Genomic DNA, 12,500 nt, shown 5'->3' with positions numbered 1-12,500 from the left:
GGAGTTAGAAATAAGTCTTAAAGGAAAGAGGCTGAAGTAAGTGGATAGCTTTAGGTATTTGGTGTCGCAGAAGGCAGAAAAGGGAGGAGTGGAGGTGGAGGTAAATTGTAGATTGAAAGACGTAAGCAAATCCCATGGAGGGATTAAAAAGTGTTATTAGAAGTTGGCATCTGGGAGTGGGTGTAAATGGGAGATTATATGAAGTAGTGGTTGTGCCGACACCAGTGTATCGAGTGGAAACTTGGAACTTAAGAGAGGCAGAGATGAAAAATTTAAATGTGTTTGTGATGAAATGTCTGAAAACCATGGCAGGGATTGCTAGGTTGGATAGAGTAAGAAACGAGGAGGTAAGGAGGAGAGCGGGGATAGAAAAAGAAATGGCAGAGTTGATGAAACAGTATTGAGATTGTTTGAATGCATGGAAAGAATGAATGAAGAAAAATTAGTAAACGAGGTGTGAAAGTCAGAGTTGGATGGAGTTAACTTAAGGGGACGACCGAAGAAGATATGGATGGATGGATGGATGGATGGGGTGAAGGTGCTTTGAGCATGAGGGGAAAGTCTGTTGAACAAGGAAGGGAAAAGGCAGGATATAGATATGAGCGGAGAATGATTGTGTATAGATGAGAGGGGAGAGGGTGGGGGATGGAAAGAGGGGAGTATGGAATGATTATGTGTAAATGATATCTTGACGCAGCCAAATTTGATTTCTCCCCGTCCTTTACTTTGATTTTTATTTGTTTATTTATCTATTTATTCATTATCTATTATCATTATTTATTTATCATTTATTTATTTATTTATTTATTTATTTATTTATTTATTTATTTATTTATTTATTTATTTATTTATTTATTTATTTATTTATTTATTTATTTATTTATTTATTTATTTATTTATTTATTCATCTATTTATTTATTTATTTATTTATTTATTTATCTATTTACTTGTTTATTTATTTACTTATTTGTTTATTCATTCACTTATTTATTTATTTATTTATTATTTTTATTTATTTATTTATTCATTTATTTATTCATTTACTTATTCATTTATTTGCATAAGGGGACGGAGACAGGGGGTCACCAATAATGTGAAGCGGCGTTGCTGTAGATTAACTGTGTTAATTGTGTCTTGCTGCATTGCTTTTGACCTAAAGCAGTACATGGGATTATGTAACCATAATCTCACAGATTAGAACACAATGGAAAACTACACAGCAACACACATACGAACATACACACACACACACACACCACCAACCTCTTCCTTCACGTGACCAAACCGTGAAGTACCCCTGATTCCTAAGAACACCTTTTACCCATATCCAATATACTATGTAACCTAGATTAATAACCATAATATATTTATGAGCAGAAAGAACTAAACATTCTAACCATTGTAAAATAAAATAGTATCCAAGACTTGTATCACTGTAATAAATGTAGTAATATTAGATACCGTGCACCATTCATTATTGCTGATGCAGGAACTTTGCAGATGTACACCACGGGACAGAGGCGAGAGCTGTCTGTTTTTTGAGGTGGTAGGAAAGCAGACAAGGAAGGTCTGCCAGTGTAATCTTTTTCGAAATAGACTTTTAGAAAGGTCTTGAGATTTTGATTAAACCACCAAGAAAGGCTAGAACAATGACACGTCATCCACAAGGATTTAAGATAAGAAGAAATAAGGGGTGGTGCATGGGAGCAGAATAGGTGGGAGTCATATGGATGACAGCGGGTGTTTGCCTTTTGGTCTGGCCTCCCATATGAAGTGAAAAAAATAGTATAGAGATATAAATATATCTTTCAAAATGGTAAAAATAAATTAACGAAAGACGGGATTAAAAGAAAAAATTGACAAATTGTGTATATGTACACATACACATACACACACACACATATATCTACCTATTTATCTATCCATCTATCTATCTATCTATCTATCTATCTATCTATCTATCTATCTATCTATCTATCTATCTATCTATCTATCTATCTATCTATCTATCTATCTATCTATCTATCCATCTATCTATCTTTCTATCTATCTATCTATCTATCTATCTATCTATCTATCTATCTATCTATCTATCTATCTATCTATCTATCTATCTATCTATCTATCTATCTATCTTTCTATCTATCTTTTTATCTATCTATCTATCTATCTATCTATCTATCTATCTATCTATCTATCTATCTATCTATCTATCTATCTATCTATCTATCTATCTATCTATCTATCTATCTATCTCTAAAGATTTAGGGAGAGAAGGGTGGTGAATAGGAATGGAGTGAGTGTGGATGAAATGGATGGGAGTGGAATTATGCGTTTTACCTCCGTCTACCTCCCTTGTAAATGGGAAAAATTCCTTAGTATATACTGTATATATATATATATATATATATATATATATATATATATATATATATATATATATATATATATATATATATATCCTTTCTCTACCTTTCCACTCATTTTCTTCTGGTATTGCTTTACACATTGCCCTCATTCCCATCTTATAATTAAATCATTTCTGTTCCTTAGTCCCTAACATGCACAACGCTCACACACTGCCACCCCTCTCCCCTTCCTCTTTTTATCCATTCATCTTCACTTACACCTTTCCTATCTCCATTTCATCATATTTTTCTTTCTTTTCCCTCAGCCTTCTCTCTCCCAGTCATCCGGTGACCGTGATCCCATACAGCGTCCTCGAGCGCACGCACGCGTGCGTGAAGGAGCAGGACTACATATTTGATTGTTTTCGTTTGTGTATGCCTAAGAGTGCGGCGAGCTCCGCCGCCTATGAGTCTCGATTACTAGTAACCTCTTCTGATATCGAATGTTTATCATGCTTATACTCATAACATAGGGAAGGGGGAAAAGCCGATGGTGGAAGAGAGGTGGGCGGGGGGAGGATAGGTATCTGGGTGAGGGTCGGGGAATCTATCAAGGTGCAGTAGAGCAGGAAAAACTGTGTGGGAGGAAGGGAAGTGGTGCGTGAATGTGGATTGGAAATGAGGTGAAGAGAAGGGCTCTGGTACGTGGCGAGCCACGCATGAAAGGAAAGGGTATATGGAAGGGAAGAAAGGTAGAAGACGAAATAGGAATCTGAAAGAAGACAATAAGAATAATCCTAATGATAATAGTGACCTTGCTGTGTCCCTAAACCGGGTAAGATTGTCCATGTGTGTGCATTACTTATGGAAGTGTTATGAGGTAGATTTTGCCACGGAGGATAAAAATCAGATCTAAGAACCTCTGGACAACAACCATAAGACCTGACAATATAACAATAGACTCAGGCACAATTCGAGGACACCCCAAGGTTTATTCCAAATCCTACGGACCTCAATGTGACCTCAACGTGACCTCAACGTGACTTCTCGGTACGAGAGTAATTGTATGCTATCGGTTGTCCATGTTAACCAATAAGGGTGTCACGGAGCTGGTTGAAGTAGATCGGGATGGCTTCACCCTTCACGAGAACGTCCTTAAGTACAAATTCCCTGTAACACTAACAAAAGATCTTACAAGAGATTTTTAAGAATTTCATTCAAGGAACAAAACTCATGGTATATTTCATATCATAATTATGTCTCTCCTAAGGTATTACATTCATCCTGATTAAGAATGTATCATCAAATCACACCACGCGATACCTGAAGATATAATTGATGTGTGAATTACTAATACCTAATTTATGACATGAACTAGATTATGGGAGAAATCATTTTTGGGTATGGTTAGAGTACAACCTCAGCGTTCTTTATGCAGTGCATCAATTCTCCCAAAGATGGGAGGACGACGACGACAACGACGACGATGTTGTTGTTGTTGTTGTTGTTGATGATGATGATGATGATGATGATGATGATGATGATGATGATGATGATGATGATGATGATGATGATGATGATGATGATGATGATGATGATGATGATGATGATGATGATGATGATGATGATGATGATGATGATGATGATGATGATGATGATGATGATGATGATGATGATGATGATGATGATGGTGGTGGTGGTGGTGGTGATGATGATGATGATGATGATGATGATGATGATGATGATGATGATGATGATGATGATGATGATGATGATGATGATGGTGGTGGTGGTGGTGGTGGTGGTGGTGGGGGTGATGATGATGATGATGATGATGATGATGATGATGATGATGATGATGATGATGATGATGATGATGATGATGATGATGATGATGATGATGATGATGATGATGATGATGATGATGATGATGGTGGTGGTGGTGGTGGGGTGATGATGATGATGATGATGATGATGATGATGATGATGATGATGATGATGATGATGATGATGATGATGATGATGATGATGATGATGATGATGATGATGATGATGATGATGATGATGATGATGATGATGATGATGATGATGATGATGATGATGATGATGATGATGATGATGATGATGATGATGATGATGATGATGATGATGATGATGATCTGTGCATTACCAGTTCAGTGCAAAGAGTTGGTACCTGAAGGTTGTTACAATGTCTGTATGGCCTGAACAATGGAGACCCATAGAGATTGTTTAAGCTTAAACTAAGTCATGCAGAGCCATTGAGCTTAGACTAGATTGTAGGCGGTTGTGCAAGGAAAAAATATATAGTCTGACGATAGAGTAGGCTGTTGAATTCTACGTGAATAGACACCTAGAACAAAAAGAAAATGGTACCCGATACGGATAGGGTTAAGTCAGTAACGAACAAAGTGGATGAAAGTGAGGCGAAATAACTATGATATTGCGTTGTGCAAAAGGCCTTTTTTAAATTTTCTCTTCTTTTCCCTTCTGTTGTTGTTCGTCTGCAAACTCCTACTCAACTTTCCTTTTGTTTGTTTATGTATTTCATGTCTATTATTCTTACTACGTAGGATGAAGTAATTGTTCTGGCATCTAATGGTTACTCCTGTCTTCCTTTCAGCCTCTTCACCCTCACCTTGGGTATAAGAGTCAGACATAAACAATCTAAAGTCTATCACCATAGCAATGTAGTTAAAACTGATAATAGATAATTTAATCAACGTATGCATGAGGTCTGTCTGGAAATATTCCAATCACTTGATAAAAAGTAAAAGTCGCTTGCCTAGGACAGTGAGAACGAGGGTCACTCTTTTGAGTCACTCTTTTGCCAATCGTGTCGATACAAACGAAAACTATATGGCGTTGTATGTCTCGAGTTACCCTCTAGTGCTACCATTATGCTATCTAAAGGTAAAATCTAAGGTTTGTTAAACAAAGAACATCAGTGGCAGGCCAACCAAATACCATCCAATTTATTTTTACATTATTTTGTGCAATGACACTTTTATTTTCTCACTAATACTTTTGAAAGGCAATGAGACCTTAATGTTGTGTATTTTCAGTCATTTCTACGAAAGAGTTGCTGCACATGGCATGACATCAAAATATGAAAAGAATCACTGGTTCATATAGTTTATCATGCCTGACATCAAATAAGTACCATTGGAAGAGGCATACTTTCATAACGGCCAAGCGTCTTTCAAGGGACGATTAAAATTTCAGCATTAGAAAAAATATGGACCAAATATACGTACTAGATACTATTTGAAAATGATCCATCATATGTTCTTATAATACCCCGTATTTCAACACAATATAACACACTATAGCAGTGCATTTGCATCTGTCTATTTGTCTGTTTGTCCTTCTTTGTCACTCTGTATTTCTCTGTAATAAATAGCCCTAATTAGATATTTATACCCTATATCCTATAGCGACTGACCCATTTTTATATACTTTGCGAGCGTGAAGAATCTATGCCATGGTCGTCATGATAATTTTCTTTTATCCTCCAATGAATTATAAGCACGGAGCGAGAGCCACAGGAACAAAGAGCAAAATGCAAAGAACGTGGGTCCTCGACATAAGCAAGGAAGACGGGGACAGTAAGGCCTACAATCATGTGTAACAAGTGCTCGTCCAAGTAAGTAAAGCAAATCTTACCAATCTGATAAAATCGGAAAGAAAATGTTCACAATTATATCCACCCTAGTATATATATATACATATACATATACATATATATATATACATATATATATATATATATATATATATATATACAGTATATATATATATACAGTATATATATGCATATGTATATATATATATATATATATGTATATATATATATATATATACATACATACATATATATATATATATGTATATATACATATATATATCCATTCATATACCAAGGGCTTTTCTCCTTCCCATCATTGCTCCTTATGGATAGTGGCTCATCCCTTTATCCCACCCACTGCCCTGGGTTAGAAGCTATGCAACAAGACACAGCACATCCAAAGCAAGGCCGCTTCATTTAAACGGTGAACCCCCCTCTCCGTCCACTCATGCAGAAAAAGAGAAGACGGAGAGAAATCCCTCCAAGCGGCGTCAAAATATCATGCACACATAACTACTCCCTAACCCTCCCATCCCCCATCTAGTCCTTTCCTTCAACACAGTATCATCTACACACAGCCATTCTCCACTCACCCTTACCTCCTGCCTTCTCCCTTCCTTGCTCAACAGATATCCTCCTCTCGCTCAACGCCCCTTTCACCCCATTCTTCCCTCTCATCTACGGTCATCTCTAATGTTCACTCCTTCCACTTTTGCCTATTACATATTTTTAACTAATCTTTCTTCACACGTTCTTTCCATGTGTCCAAACCATCCCAATACTCTCTCATCAACCCTATATCTCATCTCCATTTCAACCCCCGCTCTCCTCCTTACCTCCTCGTTTCTCACTCTATCCAACCTTGTAACCCCAATATATCACAGACATTTCATCTCAAACACATTTAGAATTTTCCTCTCTGCCTCTTTTAAATTCCAAGTCTCTGTCCTACACTGTGATATACATACATACATACATACATACATACATACATACATACATACATACATACATACATACATACATATATATATATATATATGTATATATATAAATAAATTAATACATGAATAGGTAAAAAAATAAATTAATAAATGAATAAATGAATAAATGAATAAATGAATAAATGAATAAATGAATAAATGAATAAATGAATACATGAATACATGAATAAGTGAACAACTGAATAAATTAATAGATGAATAAATGAATAAATGAATAAATGAATAAATGAATAAATGAATAAATGAATAAATGAATAAATGAATAAATGAATAAATGAATAAATGAATAAATGAAAAAATGAAAAAATGAAAAAATGAATAAATGAATAAATGAATAAATGAATAAATGAATAAATGAATAAATGAATAAATGAATAAATGAATAAATGAATAAATGAATAAATGAATAAATGAATAAATGAATAAATGAATAAATGAATAAATGAATAAATGAATATTTGAATAAATGAATAAATGAATGAATGAATAAATGAATAAATGAATAAAGAAATGAATAATTGAATAAATGAATAAACGAATAAACGAACAAACGAATAAACGAATAAACGAATAAACGAATAAACAAATAAATGAATAAAGGGATAAATTAATAAATTAATAAATGAACAAATGAGCAAATTATCAAATGAATAAATGAACAAATGAGCAAATTATCAAATGAATAAATCGATATGGGAATAAACGAATAAATTAATAAACGAACAAATAAACAAACGATTAAGTAAATAAAGTATACAATAAAAGGGAAACACGTGCGAGTTAATACGGCTTACATTCCTTCAATGTATGGATATAGGAGCTTCACACATCCCAGTAACGTTTTAACTATATATATATATATATATATATATATATATATATATATATATATATATATATATATATATACGTATATATATATATATATATATATATATATATATATTTTTTTTTTTTTTTTTACAAGAAAGGATGGTGAGATGTATTGTCATGACGAGGCTGGTAACCACCACAAGCCCACAGTTGCCACAATTTTCTCCTCACTGTAAAACTACCTTAAAGTTCTTCACCAGCTGAGGATGGCAGTTAGTAGAATTCAACCGCATCCGTGGACAAGAAGATGTGGTCTTAATGTGTCAGGAAGTAAAGAGAAAGTTTCATCAACCACCTAGTCAGCTACAGAAATAATAGATATACAAACTTACCCCAGAGGTGCTGGAATGTACCAGAGTTCAAAGTTTTAGGATTCAATTTATTTACTTGTTTCGTCACTTGTTTATATGTTTACTTACCCGACCCCGTTATGGGCTTAGTGGTTTTCCAATGGAATGCTTTGCCATCATGGTATATCATAAATCGTAATTTCCTAAATTTAGCAAATATGTTTGATTGAAGCTTTGATATATGTATGAGATTTTAAGGTTGATAAAAGTCAAGAATGTAACGAAAACCAGAAGTTAAATTACTACTCAAGTAAATTGTATATTTCTTTCTCCGAGTAATACACTTAGTAAATGCAAATTGACGAACGTGAGCGGTAGAGACTAAAAAACAATTGACCTATTACATGAGTTTTAGTCATACGCAGTGTAAAGAAAACGGAGGAATTGTTGATTATTGCATATGAATGTGATGCTTGAGAATTACATCATAGTCTGAGACAGAAATGTATTTATACTTTTGCGTATTCAGATTTTATGGTACGGTCACTTAATATTATGATGATGGAATCAATGAAATTTTATATTTTTAATTCAAGGAGTCTTTTGATACTAACCCACACAAAACACACCTAAGCTTGCATCTTTGGTTGTTCCTTGGATAAGAAGAAACTGGTTAAGGAATCATAATCAGCACGATGGTCTAAAGTGCAGACTCCTTGTTTGGGAGATATTAGGAGTGAACATCCTCAGGGTCCTATTCTAAAACCTTTTCTCGGAATATGCGAATAGATTACATCAAATATTGAATGATATATTCACATTGATGTAAATAGAAATACGTGTATAGTTGTAAAAATCAATAAAATAATCTTATATTCAATGTTTATACAAGTGATTACAATGGTCTTAGGAGTGATTGAAAAAACATCTATTAAGAAATAATGTTCATTGGAAAAATATCAAATGCAATTAAAACTCCTTTTGAAACGTTTCGGCCAATATAAAAAACAATATGACCGTAATTTGATTATGGCTCATCATCTTAAACCAACTAAATATTGGATTTCTACCATAAGGAAACTAAATATGATTTGATGATTATTTCCGCAATTTATTGACTTTAGAACCCTATTTCTTCAATAAACAATAAATCTAATCAGTACAATTAGAATGTGCAGTTTACATAAAGAATACGAACTTCTAACACCTTTGCCAACAAAAGTGTGTCATGGTGGGGATTAAGAAAACCTGGTGGTAATCAAAATAATGGAAGAAATCGTAGCATATGACAAAGAAGACAGGCGACAGCCCTCACTTTACCGAGCAACTTCTTCGGCTATGAAAAGTCTGCTGAAAGAAATAAAAAAAATCAAATAAATAAAAGTGCTACTCATTATGAAACCTTATAAATGACATATAAGTGTTCAGTATCGAACAACTAAATTGGTTAAAAAAGTATGAGATATATATATATATATATATTTGCAGAAACCACCGGGAAATTGAAAAAACAGATACCGAACGTTTTCGTCTATTTAGACATTTTCAAAGGTACAAAAAAGCAATACAGAAAGAAACAATAAATACATAAGAAGACAAGGATACTCGGAGAGGTCCCATGTTACATTTTATCACACACAATTTTGTCAATAATAAAATTGTCCAATTTAAATAAACCCAAACTCAAGTTCATGTTATTTCCAAAATTTCTTTTTATAAAACAAGATTCAATAATATTTATTTCTATAATATTATTACAAGAAGTAATTATTTTAGAATTTCCCCAGTCAATATTATGACCATAATCCCTTTGGTGGACAAATAATCCACTGGACACTTGCCCCGTTCTAATACTATATTTATGTTGGCCTATTCTTTTTTCTAAGCCTTTGCCTGTTTGGCCTATATAAATAAAATCACCTTTGAAAATGTCTAAATAGACGAAAACGTTCGGTATCTGTTTTTTCAATTTCCCGGTGGTTTCTGCAAAAATATTTTATCACGTGTGTTTTGTGATTTCTTTGCATATATATATATATATATATATATATGCATATATATACATATATATATACATATACATATATATATATATATATGTTATATATATATATATATTTATATATACATATATATACATATATACACTGTATGTATGTATGTATGCATGTATGTATGTATGTATGTATGTATGTATGTATGTATGTATGTATGTATGTATGTATGTATGTATGTATGTATGTATGTATGTATTTATGTATGTATGTATGTATGAGATCCAGAACCGTTGGATAGAACATTTCAACACTCTCTTGAACAGGAACTCAGCAGCCCAACAAGACTTCCTCCGAAATGTGCCACAACATCCACCCCAACTATGGATGTCCCTACTACCAACATTACAAGAATTAGATGTAGCACTAAAGCAAATGCGTCAAGGGAAGGCCGCGGGACCGGACAACATTCCCACAGAACTTCTGACACATGGAGGTTTAGTCCTGAAGATGCGTCTGCACTCCCTCATACTAACAGCATGGGAAGAAAAGCAGGCCCCCAGTGATTGGAAAGACGCACTCCTTATCACCATCTTCAAAAAAGGAGACAGAAGAGAATGTGGGAATTATAGAGGGATATCCTTGCTATCAATTGCAGGGAAGGTTTTGGCAAGGATCCTACTAAATAGATTACAAAACGTAGCAGAAGTTATCCTACCAGAATCCCAGTGTGGTTTCCGCCCATCTAGAGGAACCATAGATATGATTTTCTGTGCTCGCCAACTACAGGAAAAATCAAAAGAACAGCAAAAACCCATTTTTCTAATCTTCTATGACCTCGAAAAAGCATTCGACAGCGTACCAAGAACAGCCATGTGGTCTGTCCTCAATCGCTTCGGAATCCCTGAGCCTTTTGTTGACATGATTAAAGCCCTACATGATGGGATGACAGCTAAAGTAATCCACCAGAGCAACCTGTCAGCTCCCTTCCCAATCACATGTGGACTAAAACAAGGATGTGTACTGGCACCGACCCTTTTCTCTTTATATTTAGCTGCCATGCTATATGAAGTACCCCACAACAACCCAGGGGTTGAAATAAAATACAGATTAGATGGAGGAATTTTTAAACTGGCCAGACTCAAATCACGGCGCAACACTAACACCATCAATGTGACGGAACTACAGTATGCGGATGACAACGCTGCTGTAGCCCACACTCATGCAGAACTCCAACAATCAGTGGATAAATTCCATGCTGCCTATACATGTTTTGGCCTGACAGTTAACAAGGCCAAAACTAAGATATTGGCCCAACCAAGACCAGGGGAAAATCCACCAGCAACTAACATCACCATGGATGGAACCACCATTGAATGCGTCGAACATTTCCCATACCTGGGAAGCATCCTTTCCACCCAGAGCACATCCTCCAAAGAGATTGAAAACAGGTTACAAGCTGGCCACAGACTATCCACCAGAGTGTTCAAGAACAAAGACCTAACCACCCATACAAAGGTGATGGTATATAACGCCGTTATAGTATCTACCCTGTTATATGCATGCGAGACTTGAACCATTTACAGTAGGGACCTCAAAAAACTAGAACAATTCCAGCAGAAAAAACTGAGAGCAATAATAAAAATCAAATGGAACGACTATGTGTCCAATACAGCATTCCTTGAAAGAGCCAACGTCACCAGCATCGAGGCCATGATCATGAAACACCGCTTAAGATGGTCTGGCCATGTGGTGCGTATGGAGGACACAAGACTACCAAAGAAAATTCTCTTCAGTGAGTTAAATACAGGTGATCGCCTTCGAGGCCGCCCTATGCTCCGATTTAAAGACCAACTCAAGAAATCCCTCAAGGAAGCTAACATAGACCCAAACACCTTCGAAGCTTCAGCGTATGATAGGAATGGGTGGAGAAACAAAATTAAAGTGGGCACGGAACTCTTCGAAGATAATAGAAGAGCCAACCTGGTAGTTAAACGACAGCAACGGGTAGAAAGAACAAAACAACCACAACCACCTCCCACGATTCAGTGCGATCAATGCCCTCGGTTGTTCAGGGCACGAATTGGCCTTACGAGCCATAAGAAGGCTCACCACCCTAATAATACTTAACCTCTTATAACCCCCCTCCTCTATTTTAAACCCTCCATTGGGACTGGAAACTATGATACTCGGATACGAGTACATGCCGACGACGACGATGTATGTATGTATGTATGTATGCTTGTATGTATGTATGTGTGTAAGTATATGTGTGTGTGTTTATGTATGTATGTATATATGTATGTATGTATGTATATATGTATGGATGTCTGTATTTATATGT

The sequence above is a fragment of the Oratosquilla oratoria genome, chromosome 8 (assembly GCF_046742065.1).
Source record: "Oratosquilla oratoria isolate Oo_2021 chromosome 8, ASM4674206v1, whole genome shotgun sequence".
In the NCBI taxonomy this organism is placed as follows: domain Eukaryota; kingdom Metazoa; phylum Arthropoda; class Malacostraca; order Stomatopoda; family Squillidae; genus Oratosquilla; species Oratosquilla oratoria.
Note: the sequence above shows the minus strand (reverse complement) of the source record.